This window comes from Macaca thibetana, chromosome X, assembly GCF_024542745.1.
Source record: "Macaca thibetana thibetana isolate TM-01 chromosome X, ASM2454274v1, whole genome shotgun sequence".
NCBI lineage: Eukaryota > Metazoa > Chordata > Mammalia > Primates > Cercopithecidae > Macaca > Macaca thibetana.
Window position 1 is genome coordinate 1,022,763 of NC_065598.1, and position 22,238 is coordinate 1,045,000.

The 22,238-nt window shown below is 46.1% G+C and overlaps 1 protein-coding gene across 1 annotated transcript in view; it reads left to right on the top strand.

Annotated features, from left to right (window-relative positions):
• Nucleotides 1-11,151: 11,151 nt before the first annotated feature.
• Nucleotides 11,152-22,238, top strand: part of LOC126946853 (P2Y purinoceptor 8) — a 74,102-nt gene continuing 63,015 nt past the window's right edge. The window contains exon 1 of the mRNA XM_050777565.1: nucleotides 11,152-11,470. The gene's annotated coding sequence lies outside the window, so the exon portion shown is untranslated. The remainder of the gene's footprint in view (nucleotides 11,471-22,238) is intronic.

Consider the following 22,238-nt stretch of genomic DNA (forward strand, 5'->3'; position numbering starts at 1 on the left):
TATCCACTCCCATGTGTGCATCGTTCTGCCTCTTGATACATTTAATTTAACAAGAAGAAACAACCATAAAATGTTTTCCTCCTGAGTTGCAGGTCACAGGGACGCTTAATCAAGACCCCAGAACCGAGTCTATAAGGGAGTGAAATTGGTAGCCTGGGCCTCCTGTAGCCAGTACTTTGGGTTTTTTGTTTTGTTTTGTTGTCTTCAAAGATTTTAGTGCCAACCTCTGCAGAAAAACAGCACCCCTAGATGAGGAGGATCAGATAGGGTTGGCGATGCAGAAAGTTGGAGGGTGTGGTCCTTCCTCTTCCCGTACCACCTTTGCAGTCAACAACGGACCTACCCAGGGCTGAAGACAGGCGGGGAGACAACCGGGTTACTCAGAAAAGCCTCACGAGAAGGGAAAGGCGGTGTTTACACAGCCCCGGCAGGGTTCTGGTGTCCATGCCTCCCAGGGACAGGGTTCCTGTGAAAGTCATTGTGAAGTATGTTTGCCAGGCACTGGGTCCCAGGACTGCTCCAGTGTCCGGGTCTTTATGGCATGGATGAGAAAGCGTGGCCATCTCTGTTTTCCCCATACACATTCTCTACGTATTGCATCTGGCCCCGAACACCAACTCAAGAGGGCCCTGGTAGCGTCAGCTTCAACCCTGACCCTCCCTGCAAGTGGATTATTCTTCCCATTCCCTCATTTGCTGGGGCTGGAACCTTCATGTTTCAGGACAGTGTCTTGGTTCTTATATGTTGCTATCATGAAATACCATAGCCTGAGGGCTTTATCAACAGCAGGCAGTTATATCTCATGGTTCTAGAGGCTGGAAGTCCAAGGTGAAGACGTGGCAGAGTCAGCGTCTGGTGGTCTATGAACCAGTGGCTTCCTGGTCCATAGATGGCGCCTTCTTGCCGTGTCTGACATGGTGGAGGGGGTAAAGGAGCTCTCTGGGGCCCCTTTTTATTTTATTTTATTTTATTTTATTTTATTTTGTTGTCGTCGTTGTTATTTTAGTTTTTTGAGATGGAGTGTCGCTCCATCACCCAGACTGGAGTGCAGTGCTGTGATCTCAGCTCACTGCAGCGTCCACCTCCAGGGTTCACACCATTCTCCTGCCTCAGCCTCCCGAGTAGCTGGGACCACAGGAACCTGCCACCGCGCCTGGCTAATTTTGTTTTCGTATTTTTATTTATTTATTTATTTATTTAGAGACAGAATTTCGCTCTTTTTGCCCAGGCTGGAGTGCCGTGGCGCGATCTCAGCTTACCGCAACCTCCGCCTCCCAGGTTCGAGCGATTCTCCTGCCTCAGCCTCTCGAGTAGTTGAGATGACAGACGTGCACCACCACGCCCGGCTAATTTTTGTACTTTTCGTAGAGATGAGGTTTCGCCGTGTTGGCCAGGCTGGTGTTGAACTCCCGACCTCAGGTGATCCGCCCGCCTCGGCCTCCCAAAGTGCTGGGATTGCAGGCGTGAGCCACCGCGCCCGGCCTGCTGGTTTTATAAGTGTCTGACGGTTCTCCCTCCACACGCTCTCTCTCTGCTACCACCTTATGAAGAAGGTGCCTGCTTCCCGTTCGCCCTCCGCCATGACTGTAAGTTTGCTGAGGCCTCCTCAGCCATGTGGACCTGTGAGTCAACACGGCCTCTTTCCTTTATCAATTACCCAGTCTCAGGCCAATCTTTATAGCAGGGTGACCACGGACTAACACGGCAGGCTCAGAACAGAGACCCCCATCCCAGGAAAGAGATACGGAATGCCAGGCTGGGGTTCTGTGGGACCTTGGAATGGAATCTGTCGTGAGAAAGGAAATCATGCCATTAGAAGGAAACAGACTTTGAGATCCACCAGGCCTTTGGGCCAATGGCATAACCATTCCGAGTGATTTTTATTTTATTTTGTTTTTTTGAGACAGAGTCTCACTGTGTCATTCAGGCTGGAGTGCAGTTGTGTCATCTTGGGGCTCTCTGCAACCTCCGCCTCACAGGTTCAAGTGATTATTCTGCCTCAGCCTCCCGAGTAGCTGGGGTTACAGGTGCATGCCACCGCACCTGGCTAATTTTTGTATTTTTAGTAGAGACGGGGTTTCATCATGCTGGTCAGGCAGGTCTCAAACTCCTGATCTCAGGTGATCTACCCATCTCGGCCTCCCAAAGTGCTGGGATTACAGGCATGAGCCACTGTGCCTGGCCTTTTTTTGGTTTTGTTTTTTGTTTTGGTTTTTTTGAGACAGAGTCGTGCTCTTGTTGCCTAGGCTGGAGTGCAATGGCATGATCTTGGCTCACTGCAACCTCCACCTCCCAGGTTCAAGCAATTCTCTCACCTCAGCTTCTCAAGCAGCTGGGGTTACGGGCGCCCGCCCCAGTGCCTGGCTAATTTTTTGTGTTTTTTTTTTTTTTGAGACAGAGTCTCGCTCTGTCGCCCAGGCTGGAGTGCAGTGGCCGGATCTCAGCTCACTGAAAGCTCCGCCTCCCGGGTTCCCACCATTCTCCTGCCTCAGCCTCCCGAGTAGCTGGGACTACAGGCGCCCGCCACCTCGCCCGGCTAGTTTTTTGTATTTTTTTAATAGAGATGGGATTTCACCGGGTTAGCCAGGATGGTCTTGATCTCCTGACCTCGTGATCCGCCCGTCTCGGCCTCCCAAAGTGCTGGGATTACAGGGTTGAGCCACCGCGCCCGGCCAATTTTTTGTATTTTTAGTAGAGATGGGGTTTCACCATGTTGGTCAGGCTGGTCTCGAACTCCTGACCTTAAGTGATCCCCCACCTCCCCTCGGCCTCCGAAAGTGCTGGGATTACAGGCACGAGCCACCATGCCCGGCCCCGAATGTCCTTGTAACACGAGCGTTTTTTGATGACAAAAAGTCCGTGCATCCAGCTGGCACATCAGAGCCCAGTAACTGTCAGCGACCGATACCACCTCACTCAGACCAGGAACGGCTCCGAAGCATCATACCCCCAAAATACACTTGGCCTCTCATCCCGCAAGCAGCCACCAGCCTTTCGCTACAATAGGCTTGGCCCTCAATCCTGCAAGGTTAAGAGGATGATGGTGCACACGGAAGGGTAAGAATTCATCTCCTAAGACAACGATCCCAGAGGCTCGGTGAGACCTGCGTCCCCCAAACACCCCCAGGGTGACCTGCAGCGTGGCGCCCGACAGGCCACACACAGTCACATCCATCTCCTCTGCTGCCCCTGGTTCACAGGAAACCAGCTCAGCCCACGATGTCCATCCTTCACTTGTCTCCGAGGGATGGCTCTGAGGCAGGTCCCACACGATCCCTCAAAGGTCTCAGCATGATGGACCCTTGGGTGGTTCTTTGGACCCCATTCATGCTGTGTTCTCTTCTTCCTCTTTCTTTTGTATTCCCCGTCTCCATCCATGCCCAGAATCGTTTTTTGTTTTGCTTTTTTGAGATGGAGTTTCACTCTTGTTGCCCAGGCTGGGGTGCAATGGCGTGATCTGGGTTCACTGCAACCTCCGCCTCCCGGGTTCAAGGGATCCTCCTGCCTCAGCCTCCCGAATAGCTGGGATGACAGGCACGTGACACCACATTTGGTTAATTTTTGTATTTTTAGTAGAGACGGAGTTTCACCATGTTTGTCAGGCTGATCTCGAACTCCTGAGCTCGTGATCCACTTGCCTCGACCTCCCAAAGTGCTGGGATGACATGTGTGAGCCACCACACCCAGCATTTTTTTTTCTTTTCTTTTCCTGAGTCTAAGTTTCACTCTGTCGCCCAGGCTGGAGTGCAATGGCACGATCTCGGCTCACTGCAACCTCCGCCTCCTGGGTTCAAGTCATTCTCCTGCCTCAGCCTCCCGAGTAGCTGGGATGACAGGTGCACACCACCACACAGGACTAACTGTTGTATTTTTAGTAGAGACAGGGTTTCGCCATGTTGGTCAGGCTGGTCTCAAACTCCTGACCTCAAGTGATCCACCCACGTCGGCCTCCCAAAGTGCTGGGATGACAAGCATGAGCCACCGCTCCCGGCCGACACCCAGGATTTTGCTCAGGGCGTGTTGCAGGAAGAGTTGAGACTACAGCCCTCCACATCCTAACCTTCCTCGTATCTTCAAAGACCCTATTAGCAAATAAGCTTCCTTTCTCACCTTCAGAGCACGAACCTGCAATTATTTTAAAGGGCGTATGGGAAGCAGCATTGAATATCCTCCCCATCCCTAAACCAACGGCTGCAGATAGAATCACGTCTCCACACCTGGCCTGCACGGATGTGCTTGGATTTCAGGACTGGCATTCTATTTCTGGGACGGTCTAGGCCTCCCAGGCCTGGGTGAACAGCCCCCGAAAACTTCACGGTGTGCTCAGCCCCGAAACGTTGCGTATGCAGCAGAGAAGCTGATACAATGGCTCGGACCCCACCGCAGCTCCAGGCCGCCTTGTCCATCTGTCCCTTGCGTGGGCACCTTGTGAGGGCAGCTGCCAACAGCCTGGTTTCCCAGGGCAGACGTGGGGACCTGGCCGGGGCTGCTATTTCTGTCCCTCTCTTCCTCCAGGGCCCGTCAGTTTTCCGTTCCACTCTCAACATCAGGCCCTCAGCTCTCCCGGGACATGAACGCATCCTGTTCCTGGTTTCCTTCAGAGAAACAGCCCCAAATGACCTCACGGCGGTCACTAAACCCACCGGGGTTCAGCCGGCGTCCTCAGATCAAGCTCAGATCGGCTCAGACACCTTCAAACGCCATGTCAGAGAAATGAGCACATTCTTCCCTGCAACCTGCAACCCGGACTCACAAAACATGACGCATGGTCCCCACGAGATGCAGACATGAGCCTGAGCTATCGACATCGGTCTGTAGCACCCGGCCTGAGGGTCTGTAGCTGCCCCACAGAGAGGTCAAGCAGGTGGACAGCTACGCACAGCCGTCGTCCCAGAAACTAAGAGGGAATTCCTCCTGCCTACTGGGTTTTCCGCTCTGACATTGGTCTCCCTAGGCCTTCAGCCTGGAGCTCCCACCCTCAGCTGTCCTGGGTCTCAGGCCTTCAGCCTGGAACTCACACCCTCGGCTGTCCTGGGTCTCAGGCCTTCAGCCTGGAGCTCCCACCCTCAGCTGTCCTGGGTCTCAGGCCTTCAGCCTGGAACTCACACCCTCAGCTGTCCTGGGTCTCAGGCCTTCAGCCTGGAGCTCCCACCCTCGGCTGTCCTGGGTCTCAGGCCTTCAGCCTGGAACTCACACCCTCGGCTGTCCTGGGTCTCAGGCCTTCAGCCTGGAGCTCCCACCCTCGGCTGTCCTGGGTCTCAGGCCTTCAGCCTGGAGCTCCCACCCTCGGCTGTCCTGGGTCTCAGGCCTTCAGCCTGGAGCTCCCACCCTCGGCTGTCCTGGGTCTCAGGCCTTCAGCCTGGAGCTCACACCCTCGGCTGTCCTGGGTCTCAGGCCTTCAGCCTGGAGCTCCCACCCTCAGCTGTCCTGGGTCTCAGGCCTTCAGCCTGGCGCTCACACCCCTCGGCTGTCCTGGGTCTCAGGCCTTCAGCCTGGCGCTCACCCCTCGGCTGTCCTGGGTCTCAGGCCTTCAGCCTGGAGCTCCCACCCTCGGCTGTCCTGGGTCTCAGGCCTTCAGCCTGGAGCTCCCACCCTCGGCTGTCCTGGGTCTCAGGCCTTCAGCCTGGAGCTCCCACCCTCGGCTGTCCTGGGTCTCAGGCCTTCAGCCTGGAGCTCCCACCCTCGGCTGTCCTGGGTCTCAGGCCTTCAGCCTGGAGCTCACACCCTCGGCTGTCCTGGGTCTCAGGCCTTCAGCCTGGAGCTCACACCCTCGGCTGTCCTGGGTCTCAGGCCTTCAGCCTGGAGCTCCCACCCTCGGCTGTCCTGGGTCAGGCCTTCAGCCTGGAGCTCACACCCTCGGCTGTCCTGGGTCTCAGGCCTTCAGCCTGGAGCTCCCACCCTCGGCTGTCCTGGGCCTCAGGCCTTCAGCCTGGAGCTCACACCCTCGGCTGTCCTGGGCCTCAGGCCTTCAGCCTGGAGCTCACACCCTCGGCTGTCCTGGGCCTCAGGCCTTCAGCCTGGAGCTCACACACCCTCGGCTGTCCTGGGCCTCAGGCCTTCAGCCTGGAGCTCACACACCTCGGCTGTCCTGGGCCTCAGGCCTTCAGCCTGGAGCTCACACCCTCGGCTGTCCTGGGCCTCAGGCCTTCAGCCTGGAGCTCACACCCTCGGCTGTCCTGGGCCTCAGGCCTTCAGCCTGGAGCTCACACCCTCGGCTGTCCTGGGTCTCAGGCCTTCAGCCTGGAGCTCCCACCCTCGGCTGTCCTGGGTCTCAGGCCTTCAGCCTGGAGCTCCCACCCTCAGCTGTCCTGGGTCTCAGGCCTTCAGACTCAGACGGGAGCTCATACTCTTGGCTCTTCTGGGTAGAAATTCAGACTCAGACTGGAATTCACACCCTTGGCTCTTCCAGGTCTCCAGCTTTTCACACAGCAGATTGCGGGACACCTCAATCTCCGTAATATTATGAGTTTATTTCCTCCAAGAACTCTCATATATTATAGAGTTGTTAAAATACATATGTGTGTATTGATAAATATGTAAATATGTATAGAATATATAAATATTTATAAATTATATAAAAGAAATACATTTGCCTATGTCCTCATCTACCTAAAGATATAGACAATAAAACACATATATTTATATATATAAACCTTGCACGCCCAGATAAAAATGGATCTCTTATGTATATATAAAAATATATTCTATTGGTGCTTTTCTCTGGAGAACACTAACTCATGTAACGATATATCTTTTTTTTGGGGGGTAAACAATTTTATTTTTTTAAATTTTATGCCGCAAAATTATATCATGCACATTCACAAATAAGAAACTTGTCTTTAGGACATTAACCATTGGAAGTTTTCACCCGACTCACATACTTTTTCCTTTTAAGTTGCTATTGGGTTAACTGATATTTAGCATTTGCTCTGAAGTTTGGTAAAACGTGTCATCAATCTGTTACGAGAGAATTCACATCTTTTGCTAAGTGTTCTCTGGGCTTGCACGTACTCTTGACCAAACAAAACACCCCCTGGCTCCATACTCTAAACTATCTTTGTAGCCTACGTTATAAGATGGGGAAAGTCAAGAGAAATCTTTGTTTTGAGACGGAGTCTCACTCTGTCACCCAGGCTGGAGTGCAGTGGTGCAATCTCGGCTCACTGCAAGCTCCGCCTCCCAGGTTCCCGCCATTCTCCTGCCTCAGCCTCCTGAGTAGCTGGGACTACAGGCACCTGCCACCACGCCCAGCTAATTTTTGCACTTTTAGTAGAGACTGCAACCTCTGCTCCCAGGGTTCAAGCGATTCTCCTGCCTCAGCCTCCCGAGTAGCTGAGATTACAGGTGTCCGTGACCACACCTGGCTCATCTGTGTATTTTTAGTAGAGACAGGATTTCACCATGTCGGCCAGGCTGGTGTCGAACTCCTGACTTTGGGAAATCTGCGCACGTGGGCCACCCAAAGTCCTGGGATTACAGACATGAGCCACCACTCCCGGCCTTTATTTTATTTTAGATTCTGGGGATGCATACGCAGGTTTGTTACAAGATATATTGTGTGATGCTGAGATTTTGGGTATGAATATCTATCTATGACTTAGTTACTGAGCTTAGCACCCAAAAGGTAGTTTTTCAGCCGTTTTTCTCCCTCCCTCCCCTTTCTAGGAGTCTCCAATACCTGTTGTTCTCACCTTTTTTTTTTTTCTGAGATGGAGTTTTCACTCTTGTCGCCTAGGCTGGAGTGCAGTGGCGCGATCCTGGCTCACTGCAAGCTCCGCCTCCCGCGGTTACGCCATTCTCCTGCCTCGGCCTCCCGAATAGCTGGGATTACAGGTGCCCACCACCATGCCCGGCTAATTTTTGTATTTTTAGTAGAGGCGGGGTTTTGCCATGTTGGCCAGGCTGGTTTCGAACTCCTAACCTCAAGTGATCCTCCCACCTCAGCCTCCCAAAGTGCTGGGATGACAGGCCTGCGCCACTACACCTGGCGACCTTTTTGTATTTTAGTAGAGATGAGATTTCACTGTAGATTTCCTTTCTTCTCTCTGACTCGAACCTGAAATTAATGAAAAATGCCACCGAAAGATAAAATGTTAAAATGGGCATCCCATGTGTTGGCAAAACACACCTGCTCCTGAAAAATAATAACAGGGAACCGGGTGCGGTGGCTCACGCCTGTAATCCCAGCACTTTGGGAGGCCGAGGCGGGCGGATCACAAGGTCAGGAGATCGAGACCAGCCTGGCCAACATGATGAAACCCCGTCTCTACTAAAAATACAAAAAATTAGCCAGACGTGGTGGCGGGCATGTGTAATCCCAGCTACTCAGGAGGCTGAGGCAGGAGAATGGCTTCAACCTGGGAGGCGGAGGTTGCAGAGAGCCGAGATCGCGCCACTGCACTCCAGCCTGGACGACAAGAGTGAAACTCTGTCTCAAAAAAAAGACAATTAAAAAAAGCCAACCAATGATAAAATGTTAAGATGAGCATCCCATGTATTGCCCGAATACACCTGCTCCTGAAAACAAACAAACAAACAAACAAAAACAAAAAACAAAAAACAAAAAACAAAAAACAGGGAACTAGGTGCAGTGGCTCACGCCTGTAATCCTAGTACTTTGGGAGACCAAGGCAGACGGATCACGAGGTCAGGAGATCGAGACCAGCCTGGCCAACATAACGAAACCCCATCTATACTAAAAATACAAAAAGTTAGCCGGGTGTGGTGGTGTGCGTGTGTAATCCCAGCTACTTGGGAGGCTGACGCAGGAGAATTGCTTGAACCCGGAAGGCGGAGGTTACAGTGAGCTGAGATGGCACCACTGCACCCCAGCCTGGGCGACAGAGCAAGACTGTGCCTCAGAAAATAATAATAATAATAATAATAATAATAATAATAATAATAATATTCTATCTATTCAATTACAGTTGTCTTTACTTTTTCATTACTTTTAGCCTTTTATCAACACATTGTTTTCGAGATCACATCTTTAATTTTCTTGTTGTTGAGACAGAGTCTCGCTCTGTTGCCCAGGCTGGAGTGCAGTGGCGCGATCTCAGCTCACTGCAACCTCTGCCCCCCGGGTTCACACCATTCTCCTGCCTCAGCCTGCTGAGTAGCTGGGACTACAGGCGCCGCCACCTCGCCCGGCTAATTTTTTTGTATTTTGTAGAGATGGGGTTTCACCATGTCTGTGCCCGGCTAATTTTTGTATTTTGTAGAGATGGGGTTTCACCATGTTGGCCAGGCTGGTCTCAAACTCCTGACCTCAGGTGATCTGCCCGCCTCAGCCTCCCAAAGTCCTGGGTTTATAGGCATGCGCCACCATGCCCGGCCTTTGTTTTATTTAAGATTCTGGGGGTACATGTGCAGGTTTCTTACAAAGGCATATTGTGTGATGCTGAGACTTTGGGTATGAATGATCTCATGACCTAGCTACTTAGCTTAGCACCCAGTACGTAGTTTTTCAGCCCTTCATCTCCCTCCCTCCCCTGTCTAGGAATCTGTAATGCCTCTTGTTCCCATCTTTTCTCTTTTCTTTCTTTCTTTCTTTCTTTCTTTCTTTCTTTTTTTTGAGATAGAGTTTTCGCTCTTGTCGCCCAGGCTGGAGTGCAGTGGCACAATCTCGGCTCACTGCAACCTCCGCCTCCCAGGTTCAAGCGATTCTCCTGCCTCAGCCCCCCGAGTAGCAGGAATTACAGGCATCCACCACCACGCCCAGCTAGTTTTTGTACTTTTAGTAGAGACTGCAACCTCTGCTTCCCGGGTTCAAGCGATTCCACTGCCTCAGCCTCCCAAGTAGCTGAAATTACAGGTGTCTGTGACCACGCCCGGCTAATTTTTGTATTTTTAGTAGAGACGGGGTTTCAGTATGTTGGCCAGGCTGGTCTCGAACTCCTGACCTCAGGTGATCCACCTGCCTCGGCCTCCCGCACTGCTGGGATGACAGGCATGAACCACCGCGCCTGGTCTGTTGTTCTCTTCTTTATGTCCATGAGGACCCCATGTTTACCTCCTGCTGATAAGTGAGAACATGCGGCATTTGGCTTTGTGTCTCTGTATTAATTCGCTTTGGAGAATGGCCTCCGGCTGGATCCAAGTTTCTTCAAAGGACATCGTTTCATTCTTTTTCATGGCTTTGTACTATTCTGTGGTGTCTATGCACTCCGTTTTATTATTCTTATTATTTTTATTTATTTATTTTTTATTTATTTGTTTTTGAGACAGAGTTTCGCTCTCGTCGCCCAGGCTGGAGCGCGGTGGTGCCATCTCGGCTCACTGCAACCTCCACCTCCCGGGTTCACACGATTCTCCTGCCTCAGCCTCCCCAGTAGCTGGGATTACAGGCGTCCACCACCATGCCCAGCTAATTTTTGTATTTTTAGTAGGGGACGGGATTTCGCTATGTTGGCCAGGCTGGTCTCGAACTCCTGACCTCAAGTGATCCACCTCCCTTGGCCCCCCAAAGTGCTGGGATTACAGGCATGAGCCCCCACACCCAGGCTGGCTTGAGGGTTTGTACCCTGTCTTTTCCCTGAGCCGTGGTTCAATATTCACTCATTCTTTCGGGGTGACAGATCCTTCCGTCTCAACCTCCTCCTCACACGAATGACAACGGCCCACCATCGCTCCTCACAAGCAAGGATGCCGGAACTCGGGAACCTGGTCCTCAGTCGTGAAACCTGCCAATCCTCAGGGGATGTTGAGGGTATGAACCTCTCCCGTCCGTGACCCAGTGTCAGAGCCGGAATGATCAGTGCCCAAGGTCTGTTGGCTTGTCACAGTCTGGCCGTGTACCAAAGACGTCGCAATTCACACAGCTTTAGAATCTAAAAGGAAACGTGTTCTGGGTTTTTTTTTTTTGGGGGGGGGGTTTGGTTTTGTTTTAATTTCAGAAGAAACAGGAATCTGTTCTGGGGATTGCCACGGCACTTTGCCGCTGGTGACAACGTCGAGGAAAATCATTCTCCCTCTTTTCCTCTCTAGAAAATTCTCAGGGTTTTCTTCGAGTGGGGCCCCCTGGGAGCCAGTGATAGGGAGGTGGGCGGTTAACGGTGCCGCCCAGAGACCGAGCGATGAGCTCAGCCCTGCACACCAGTGTTCAGACAGTTACACAGGAAATTTCACAACAGGCTTCCTTTCCACCTAAGCCTGAGTCGTAACCGTGGTTGTCCGCTCGGAGGTGGAGTTTGCAGAATTTGCATTCGGAGATGATCGTGCCAGCCGGCGGGCCACCCAGCGGGGAGGCTACCCTTGCAACGTTTGCTGGAGAGATGGAACTGGAAGGGCAGCTGTCTGCCACCAGCAAGCACTTTCTTAAGCACTCTGGGTGGCCAGGGCTTGCAAGCTGGTGGCTGACCCTCTGAGTCCTGGGCTCTGAGGCACACGGCCGTCGACTTACGCGTTGGATTCCGTTACCTGGAGAACCTCTGAACTCTCACCTGCTCCTTCTGCCACTGCTTCTGCACGGGTGAGCTGCCGGGCTGGCCGTTTCTTCTTGTTCTGTGTTGTCAAGGGAGACGAGAGGGTCGCTGGGAGGGTCTGTGTGGGGTGAGAACATGGGGGAAGACGGTGCAAACCCCATGAAGTATATTCTTCTCACGCTAGAGGAGACCAGGTGTGCAAATCTGCAAATTCCCTGCGAAGGAGACTTTGCAGAACCGCTTAGCGGGGAAATCCTCACATTTTCCAGGGATGCAAACCACCTTTCCTTTAAAAACTCATTCCATGAACTTTGGGAGGCCGAGGCGGGCGGATCACGAGGTCAGGAGATCGAGACCATCCTGGCTAACAAGGTGAAATCCCATCTCTACTAAAAAAATACATTTAAAAAATTAGCCAGGTGCAGTGGTGGGCGCCTGTAGTCCCAGCTACTCGGGAGGCTGAGGCAGGAGAATGGCGTGAACCCGGGAGGCGGAGCTTGCAGTGAGCCGAGATCGCACCACTGCACTCCAGCCTGGGCCACAGAGCGAGACTCCGTCTCAAAAAAATACATAAATAAATACACACAAAAAACTCATTCCGTGAAATGCAACTCTGTTGAGGTTAACCTGAGAGAGGGTAAGCAGCTGGGGCTGCCGCTCGTAACTCATTTATGCCGGAGGTTGCAGTTTCTTGAATGTTTGCAATCTGACCTTGGCAATGACCTTGAGCTGTGGGCTATAAATAACTCCCGAATGCTTAGCGTTCCCATAATGGAACAGTAGGCATCAAGTCAATGGGTTTGAAAGCCCTGTGGGTGCCTGGATGAGCGTGGTGGCCCCTCGCCACCCCCTCGGTGCCAGGGAGACCCCAGACCCGGGTCTCACCGCCCCCTCAGTCCTCGTTTGCACAGGTCCACTTAGAAACCCTGATTCCTTGGGCTTTTTCAGATCCGTCACTAAAAAGCTGGGAAAAGCCAAGTTCCCACGCGCAGACCTGGTCGAGGGAGATCTGGGAATTCCCAGCCACACACACAAGTGCTGCTGCTGTGGCACCGTATGTCACGTTTCTATGAAGAGGAACCGTGGTCACGCGGCTCTGTTCCCAAAAAGAAAAGGGTATTTTTTGGGGTGTGTGTGTGTGTGTGTGGTTGTTTCTTCCCATGTTGTTATGTTTCCGTAAGGTGAATGCGCACGCGGAAACGCGAGGCCCCTGAGTAAAAAGCACCAAGGAGCTGAAACCCCTGACGAAGCAGGTGCATCTGACCACGCCGTCCAATCTCTCCTTCCTGCTCTGTTCCTCCTTGCATAGCCCACTTGACTTTGGCAAGCAGCACCAGATAGTAGCATGTGTGTGTGTGTATATATAAAATATATATAAATATATATAATATATAATATATAAAATACAGAAATATATTATTATATATAAATATATGATATATTATATATAATATATAAATATAAATATATATTATATATAATTTAAATATATAAGATATATAATATATATTATAAATATATAATATATAAATATATATTATAAATATATATTATATAAATATATATTATAAATATATAATATATATAATATATAAAAATATATAACATAATATATAAATATATAAGATATATAATATATAATATATTATATATGATATATAAATATCTTATATATAAATATAGAAGATATATAAATATATCATATATAAATATCTTATATATAAATATATAAGATATATAAATATATCATATATAAATATATATAAGATATTTAAGATATATAAATATATAATATATATAAATATATAATATATATCTTATATATAAATATATAAGATATATGAATATATAATATATAAATATATATAATATAATATATATAATTTATAATATATAAATATATATAACATATATAAATATATATTATATAATATATAACATATATAAATATATATTATATATAACATATAATATATAAAAATACATAATATATATTATATATATATTTTTTTATGGCGGTGACACACGCCTGTAATCCCAGCACTTTGGGAGGCCAAGGTGGACGGATCACTTGAGGTCAGGGGTTCGAGACCAGCCTGGCCGACATAGTAAAACCCCGTCTCTACTAAAACTATAAAAATTAGGCGGGTGCGGTGGTGCCCACCTGTCCTCCCAGCTACTCGGGACGCTGAGGCAGCAGAATCACCTGAACCTGGGAGACGGAGGTTGCGGGGAGCCCAAGATCCAAGATCGCGCCACTGCACTCCAGCCTGGGTGACAGAGTGAGACTCTGTCTCCAAAAAAAAAAAAAAAAAAAAAGGAAATTATCCCACGTTGCAAAAACAGTACTTTCACTTGGGCACTGTCACACAGATGCCAGTGTCCTGCGTGCACCAGGACGCTGCCACTTTTCCAAATATGGGCGTCCCCGACCCCCAGGGGGACAATGAGGTCAGAGGCTGAGAGAGGGATGCATGGGACTCATCGGACGGTAGGCAACCGTGTCTTTGTAAAAGCAAGTGCGTTTCAGATGCCTTCTGCCAGGTCCCCACCTGGCTGCGCCACTAACATGGACCAAGCTTGGGGTGGGTGGGAGAGATGAGGTCCCCTGGGAGAACCACAGAGACCCTCCCTCCCTCCAGTGCTACCCACACTGCATTTCTGGGTTTGCCACTTAAGGTTCTGGGGGAGAAGTGATGGCTTGGGGTTGATAACAGCAGAGTAGCTATTGCCAGTGGTGAATATGGACAGGTCTGGACTTGGAGAGGCCCCTGGCCTGGGCAGATGGCCCCCTCTTGTCTGAGTCTCTCTCCTGCTGCCCTGTCCTCCAGCCCTGCCTCTCCATCAGCACCTCCTCGTTGGCTGGGCCTGGGCAGGGTCCCCAACCTCCCTCCCACAGCCCCTCTTCTGTCCCTGGAGGCACTGAGGTGGGCGGAGCAGGGTCCAGGGATCCCAGTGTCCACCTGGCTCCCTGCTCTACCTCTCTCGGGCTAGGAGTTTCTGCACGGCCCCCGGGAGACACACGACCCCCTGCAGAAGGTGCAGAAAGAGGGTGGGCGGGATGGGTGCCCCCAAGATTACCCCCAAGGACTGCACTGAGCTCAGGGAACTCCAGGGACGGTTCTGCAGCTCACACTGTCGCTCCCCAGGGACGCAGGATCTGTGTTCATTTAGGACAAAGCAACAGATATATCTGTGTGTGTGTGTGTGTGTGTGTATATTATATATAATTATGTAATATATAAATAATATATAAATAAATATATAGTATATGTAAATATATAATATATAAATAAATAATATGTAAATATATAATATATTTAAATAATAAATATATACATATATAAAAATAACAAATAACATATAAATATATAATATGAAAATAATAAATAATATATAAATATATAATATGAAAATAATAAATATATAAATATATAATATGAAAATAATAAATAATATATAAATATATAACCTATTTAAATAATAAATATATGAATATATAATATGTAAATAATAAATAATATATAAATATATAATCTATTTAAATAATAAATATATAACTATATAATATGAAAATAATAAATAATATATAAATATATAATCTAATTAAATAATAAATACATAAATATATAATATATAAATAATATATAAATATGTAATATATAAATAATATAAAAATATAAAATATATGCATAATAAATCATATATAATCTATTTAAATAATAAATATATAAATATATATAATATATAAATATATGATATATAAATAAAAATATATAAATATATATTTAAATAATAAATATATAATATATAAATAAAAATATAAATATATAATATGTTTAAATAATAAATAGATATACCATATAAATACAAATAATATATAAATATATAATATATTTAAATTATAAATATAAAAATATATAATATTTAAATAATATATAATATATTTAAATAATAAATACATAAATATATATCATATAAATAAGAATAATATGTAATATATTTAAATAATAAATATATAAATATATAACATATAAATAAAACATAATATATAATATATTTAAATAATAAATATATAAATATATAACATATACATATATATTATTTATGGCTCCAACAATCTCTTTCATTGCCTCAAGAAAGCAGTCTTCAGAAAATTTTTTCAGAAGTTGATATGTGTTTTTGTTGGTTAGTTTTACACTTTTTACTTCTATAGGTTTTGGGGAAACAGGTGCTATTTGGTTACACGAGTACGTTCTTTAGTGGTGATGTGTGAGATTTTGGAGTATCCATCACCTGAGCGGTATACACTTGAACCCAATTTGTGGCCTTTTATCCCTCATCCTCTTCCCACTCTTTGCCCTGGAGTTCCCAAAGTCCATTGTGTCATTCTTTTTTTTTCTTTGTTTTCTTTTTTTTTTGAGGTGGAGTTTCACTCTGTTGCCCAGGATGGAGTGCAGTGGCACAATCTCGGCTCACTGCAACCTCCTCCTCCCAGATTCAAGCGATTCTCCTGCCTCAGCCTCCTCCTGAGTAGCTGGGATTACAAGCATGTGCCACCTTGACCGGATAATTTTTGTATTTTTAGTAGAGATGGGGTTTTACCATGTTGGCCAGGCTGGTCTCGAAATCCTGACCTTGTGATCTGCCCGCCTTGGCCTCCCAAAGTGCTGGGATGACAGGTGTGAGCCACCGCGCCCGGCCATTGTGTCATTCTTTTATGCCTTTGCATCCTCATAGCTTAGCTCTCACTTATGAGTGAGAACATACGATGTTTGGTTTTCCATTCCTGAGTTACTTCACTTAGAATAATGGTCTCCAATCTCATCCAGGTGGCTGCAAATGCCGTTCTTTTTCATGACTGAGTAGTATTCCATCATATATATGTGTGTATATATGCACACACGTCTATATATATACACATATGTGCGTATATGTATATACACATATGTGCGTATATGTATATATGCATGCACGCATATATGATGTATATATGCATGTACACATACATGGTGTATATACGCATGTACACACATATATGATGTATACACGCATGTACACACATGTATGATGTACACACGCATGTACACACATATACGATGCATACATGTATGTATACACATATGTATACACATACACACATATATACACACATATATGATGTATATATGTATGTATACATATATGTTTATGTACACATATATACACATACACCCATATGTGTGCATATATACATGCATACACATATGTGTATATGTACATGTGTATGTATACATATGTACACGTTTGTGTGTATATGTATATGTGTATATATACACATGTACACATGTATGTCTGTGTGTATATATACATATATGTGTATGTGCATGTGTGTATATACACATATATGCCTGTAAACATGTGTATATATACACACATATGTATTACCTACACATATATGTACATATGCATATGTTTGTATATCTATATACATATATGTATGCATATGGCACACATCTATATGACTATATATGTGTGTTTGTGTCAGTGCCGGCATTTGTATATATAAATATAGCACAGCTTCTTTATCCACTTGTTGATCCATGGGCGTTTGGGCTGGCTCCACATTTTTGCAGTTGCTAATTGTGCTGCTATAACCATGCGTGTGCAAGTATCTTTTTCGTATGATGAGTACTTTCCTCTGGGTCGATAGCCAATAGTGGGACTGCTGGATCACATGGTAGTGCTACATGTAGCTGTTTAAGGAATCTCCACACTGTCTTCCATACTGGCTGTACTAGTTTACATTCCCACCAGCAGTGTAGACGTGTTCCCTGTTCACCACATCCACGCCAACATCTGTAATTTTTTTATGTTTTGATTAGGGCCATTCTTGCAGGAGTGGGGTGGTATCGCACTGTGGTTTTGATTTGCATTTCCCTGATCTTTCCTGATGTTGAGCGTTTTCTCATGCCCCTGAGCCGGGCTGGGACCTCGAAGGCTGCATTGACGCTTTTGGGCAGATTGCTCTGCTCCAGGGAAAAGGTGCTGGTGCCCTGAGCAGAGGGACGTTGTGGAAGCAGAATGTGTGATTTTCTGGCCAAGGAGGCCTCCATGGGAGGGAGGAATCCCAGGAGACTCTCTATGGCTGGGAAGGGAGTGGCACAGACAGAAGCAGGTGGCAGGTGCCAGGTTGTGTTGGTTTCAGATGATGAGTTGGCAGAGTGACAATACACTGTCCAGGCTCCCCAGGAGTTCATGAGCTGGGGGTGGGCTGAGCATGTGGACCCCTCGGGCTGGGTGCCGTCAGGCTGTGAGGGGAGCCTGGACATTGTTTATGGGAGACTCAGTGAGCAGGGGGATCCCTGAGGGAGAGAGCGTGCAGGAAGACGGGGACCAGGACAGTTCTTGGGGTGGAACCAATTGTGAGACACAAAAGACACAGGCTGTCTGCTGGGGCACTAGTGACATTTGAGGGGGGTATTCCCTGTGGTGGGGCCATCCTGGGGACTGTAGGGTGTTGAGCAGTGTCCGTGGGCTCCAGCCACAAGGTGCCAGGAGCACCCACAGTTGTAACTATTAGAAATGTCTCCAGATATTACTCAATATCTCCAGGTAGCAAAATCACCTGCTTATCTAACACTGTCTTAAAGATAGATGAGAGACAAATTAGATAGATAGATGATAGATGATAGCTAGAGAGATGATAGATAGATAGGTAGATAGATGACAGAGAGAATTGAAAATAGATACATACATAAATTAGATAGCTAGATAGATACATACATACATTCATACATACATAAATTAGATACATACAAGGATAGATAGATAGGTACATACATAGATAGATGGATGCATAGATTAGATAGATGATAGATTAGAGAGATATGTAGATAGATGAGAGATACATAGGATGGATAGATTCATACATACATACATACGTACCTACATGCAGATAGATAACGGTGATGATAGAGAGATAGATTGATAATAGAGATAGATAAAATAGAATAGATACATACATACATAAATTAGATACATACTTACAAAATAGATTAGATAGATACATGCATACATGGATAAATAGATTAGATAGATACATAGATAGATGCATAGATTAGATAGATGATAGATTAGACAGATACATAGATAGATGAGAGATAGATAGGATAGACAGATACACAGATACATGCATGCATAGATATAGATAGATAGATAGATAGATAGATAGATAGATAGATAGATAATGGTGATAATAGATATATAAATAGATAATAGAAATAGATAGATAGATAATGGTGATAATAGATAGATAGATAGATAGATAGATAGATAGATTGATAGATAGATAGATAGATAGATCGATAGATAGATCGATAATAGAAATAGATGATAGATAGATGATAGATAGACAGATAGATAATAGATGATAGATACATAGATAGATGGATGGATGGATGGATAGATTGATAATAGAAATAGATAGATAGATGATAGATAGATAGATAATAGAAATTGATGATAGATAGATAGATGGATAGATATATAGATAGATAATAGAAATAGAAAGATGACAGATAGATGACAGATAGATAGATAATAGAAATAGCTGACAGATAGATCAATAATAGAAATAGATGACAGATAGATCGATCGATCGATAGATAGATAGATAGATAGATAGATAGATAGATAGATAGATAGATAGATAGATAGATACTTAGATAGGTAGATACATGGATACACAGATGGATGACAGACAGAGAGAGAGAGATTCTCTATACTAAAAGCAGGGTCTTTCCACGTCAACACTGTAGACATTTGGGGCCAGGTGATTCTCTGTGGTGGGGCTGTCCTGTGCACTGTAAGGTATTGAGAAGCATCCCTGGCTCCACCCAGCAGATGCCAGGACCACCCCCACAGTTGCGACAACCAGAACTGTCCTCAGACATTACCCAGTGTCCCGTGATGAGAAAAATCACTCCTAGCTGAAACCACTGTCAAACGGTAGACATAAATGATAGAGATAAGAGATAAATGCTAGAAAGGTATAGAGAGATGATAGATAGAGAAGATTAATACATAGGTGTAGGTGCCAGATAGAGAGATAGATAGGATATGTAGATAAATTGATAAATGATAGATAGGATAGATAGGTATAGACAGATAGATAGACACTAACAGAGACTCTCATTCTCAGGCAGGATATCTCAGCCTCAGCACTGCTGACATGTAGGGCTGGAGGATTCTGTGTGTTGAGCCTATCCTCTGCACTATAGGGCATTGAGCATCGTCCCGGGTTCCACCCACCATGCGCCAGACACACCCCCTCCAGTTGTGACACCCCAAACTGCCCAAGGTATAGACAAGCATCCCCACTGGAACAGAATCTCCCGCAATTCTGAACCACAGCATGGGAGGCCGGCAAGATAAGACAAGATGATCCTTCCAGAGATCTGGAAGGAGAAGCAAGACCATGTGCCATCCCCCAGGTCTCAGAGAGAGAATGGGCTGGGTCAAGGGACTGTGGATCACTTCCCTCCATTTCTCCATCTCCTGATGTGCTGTATGCATGCTCTTGTTTCTATAATAAAGTAAGTAGAATTCAAGAGACTCTGTCATTACAAGCCGCAGATGTGTAGATTAAGCAGACATCCCCTGTGCAGATCAGGTCTCAGGGGAAATGGCGGGTTTATTCTCCACCTTTCCAAGACCAAGGGCCCCTCTGTGTGTAAGGTTATTCTCGTCAAACTTGCTTATCTGCCCGAGGACTAAATGCTGGCTTCCACATGTGACATTTTTACTTGCAAAACTGGACCAATGGGGAGCGTCATTCATACTGTCCCATGCAACAAAAGGAACTGAAAAGGTGCAGGAATGAGGAGACTCAAATCCACACTCATTCAAAGAGACTGAAATCCACACTCATGCAAAGAGACTCAAGTCCACACTCATGCAAAGAAACTCAAGTCCGCACTCATTCAGAGACTGAAATCCACACTCATTCAAAGAGACTCAAGTCCACACTTATGCAAAGAAACTCAAATCCACACTCAGAGACTGAAACCCACACGCTTTCAAAGAGACTGAAATCCACACTCATGCAAAGAAACTCAAGTCCACACTCATTCAAAGAGACTCAAAATCACATGCATTCAAAGAGACTCAAATCCACACTCATTCAAAGAGACTCAAGTCTACACTCATTCAAAGAGACTCAAGTCTACACTCATTCAAAGAAACTCAAGTCCACACTCACTCAAAGAGACTCAAACTCACATGCATTCAAAGAGACTCAAGTCCACACTCATTAAGAGAGACTCAAACCCACATGCTTTCAAAGAGACTCAAGTCTACACTCATTCAGAGACTCAAACCCACACACTTTCAAAGCAACTCAAGTCCACACTGATTCAAAGACACTCAAACTCACACACATTCAAAGAGACCCAAGTCCACACTCATTCAAAGAGACTCAAACTCACACGCATTCAAAGACACTCAAATCCACACTCAATCCACAGACCAGAGCCAGCCTCTTGGAAGCACTTGCTCCTCTGGGCTTCCCTGGGATGTTTAAAGTGGTTTTGAAGATGTCCTATGAGGATGAATGCAAGACTTTGAGTTCACACGGTGCTGATGGGCAGCTCCTGGTACTCAGAGCTGTGATGACCTCCTCAAGGGGCAGTTGTGCAACAGTAGCTCTGATGGACTCTCCAGGAAACCACTCTCAGCAAGGAGCCCTGTTATGTGCACACCTGCATGAGCCTCTCAGCCAGTGGTTGAAATGGGCATGTTGCAGACAGCCTCCCGGTGAGATGCAAGAAACGAAACCTGAAGCTCAGTGAAGCTGAAGGCTTCCCAGGCACCAGCTGGTCAGCGAAGGGGCTGTTGTCCATCTACAGTGTCCACATGTCCATCACAAGCTCTTGGCACCAACACAGGCAACTTCTAGCACACTCAGTCTCTTACCCTAGGGTTGGAGGAATTCTGTCTCCAGGTATTTATTTATCACTCATCTGTTCTGGGGCTGGAGGAGAATGAGACTACCCCTGCACTCAGGACAGGGACAGACCAGCAGGTGGCCACATGTGGAATAGAAACAGGAGATACTCCTTCAGTCTCAGCCACAGGGAATGAATGAGCAGGGTCCTTGTAGGGACTGTGACTTTGTAGATGAGAGACCAGAAGAGATTACCATGGCCTCAGTACTGTTTGTTGGATGGTTGAATGGATGGTTGCATAAATAGATGGGTGAATGAATGAGTGAATGAATGAGTGAATGAGTGGATTAGTACACTAGTGAGTGGATGGATGGATATGGAGACAGGTGAATGAACGAGTGGATGAATGGATGGAGGGATGGATGGATGGATGGATGGATAGATGAGTAAATGGATAAGGAATGAATGAGTGGATGAATGAATGAATGAAGGGATGATTGGATGGATGAATGAGTACATGAAAGAATAAATGGATGGATGGATGGTTGGATGAATGAATGGATGGATGAATGGATGGGTAGGTGGATAAGAAATGAATGAATGAATGAGTAGATAAACGAATTAGTGAATGAATGGATGCATTAATAAATGAATGGGTGAATGAATAGTGGATGGATGGATAAGTGGATAGATAAATGGATGGATGGATGGAGGAGTGGGACAGGAATGAATGAATGAATAAATAGATAAATGAGTGAATAAATGGATGTATGAATAAATGAATAGGCAAATGAATAGTGGGTACAGGGATAAGTGGATGGATAAATGGATAGATGGATGGATGAACAGATGGATGGATGAGTGGATGGATAAGGAATGAATGAGTGGC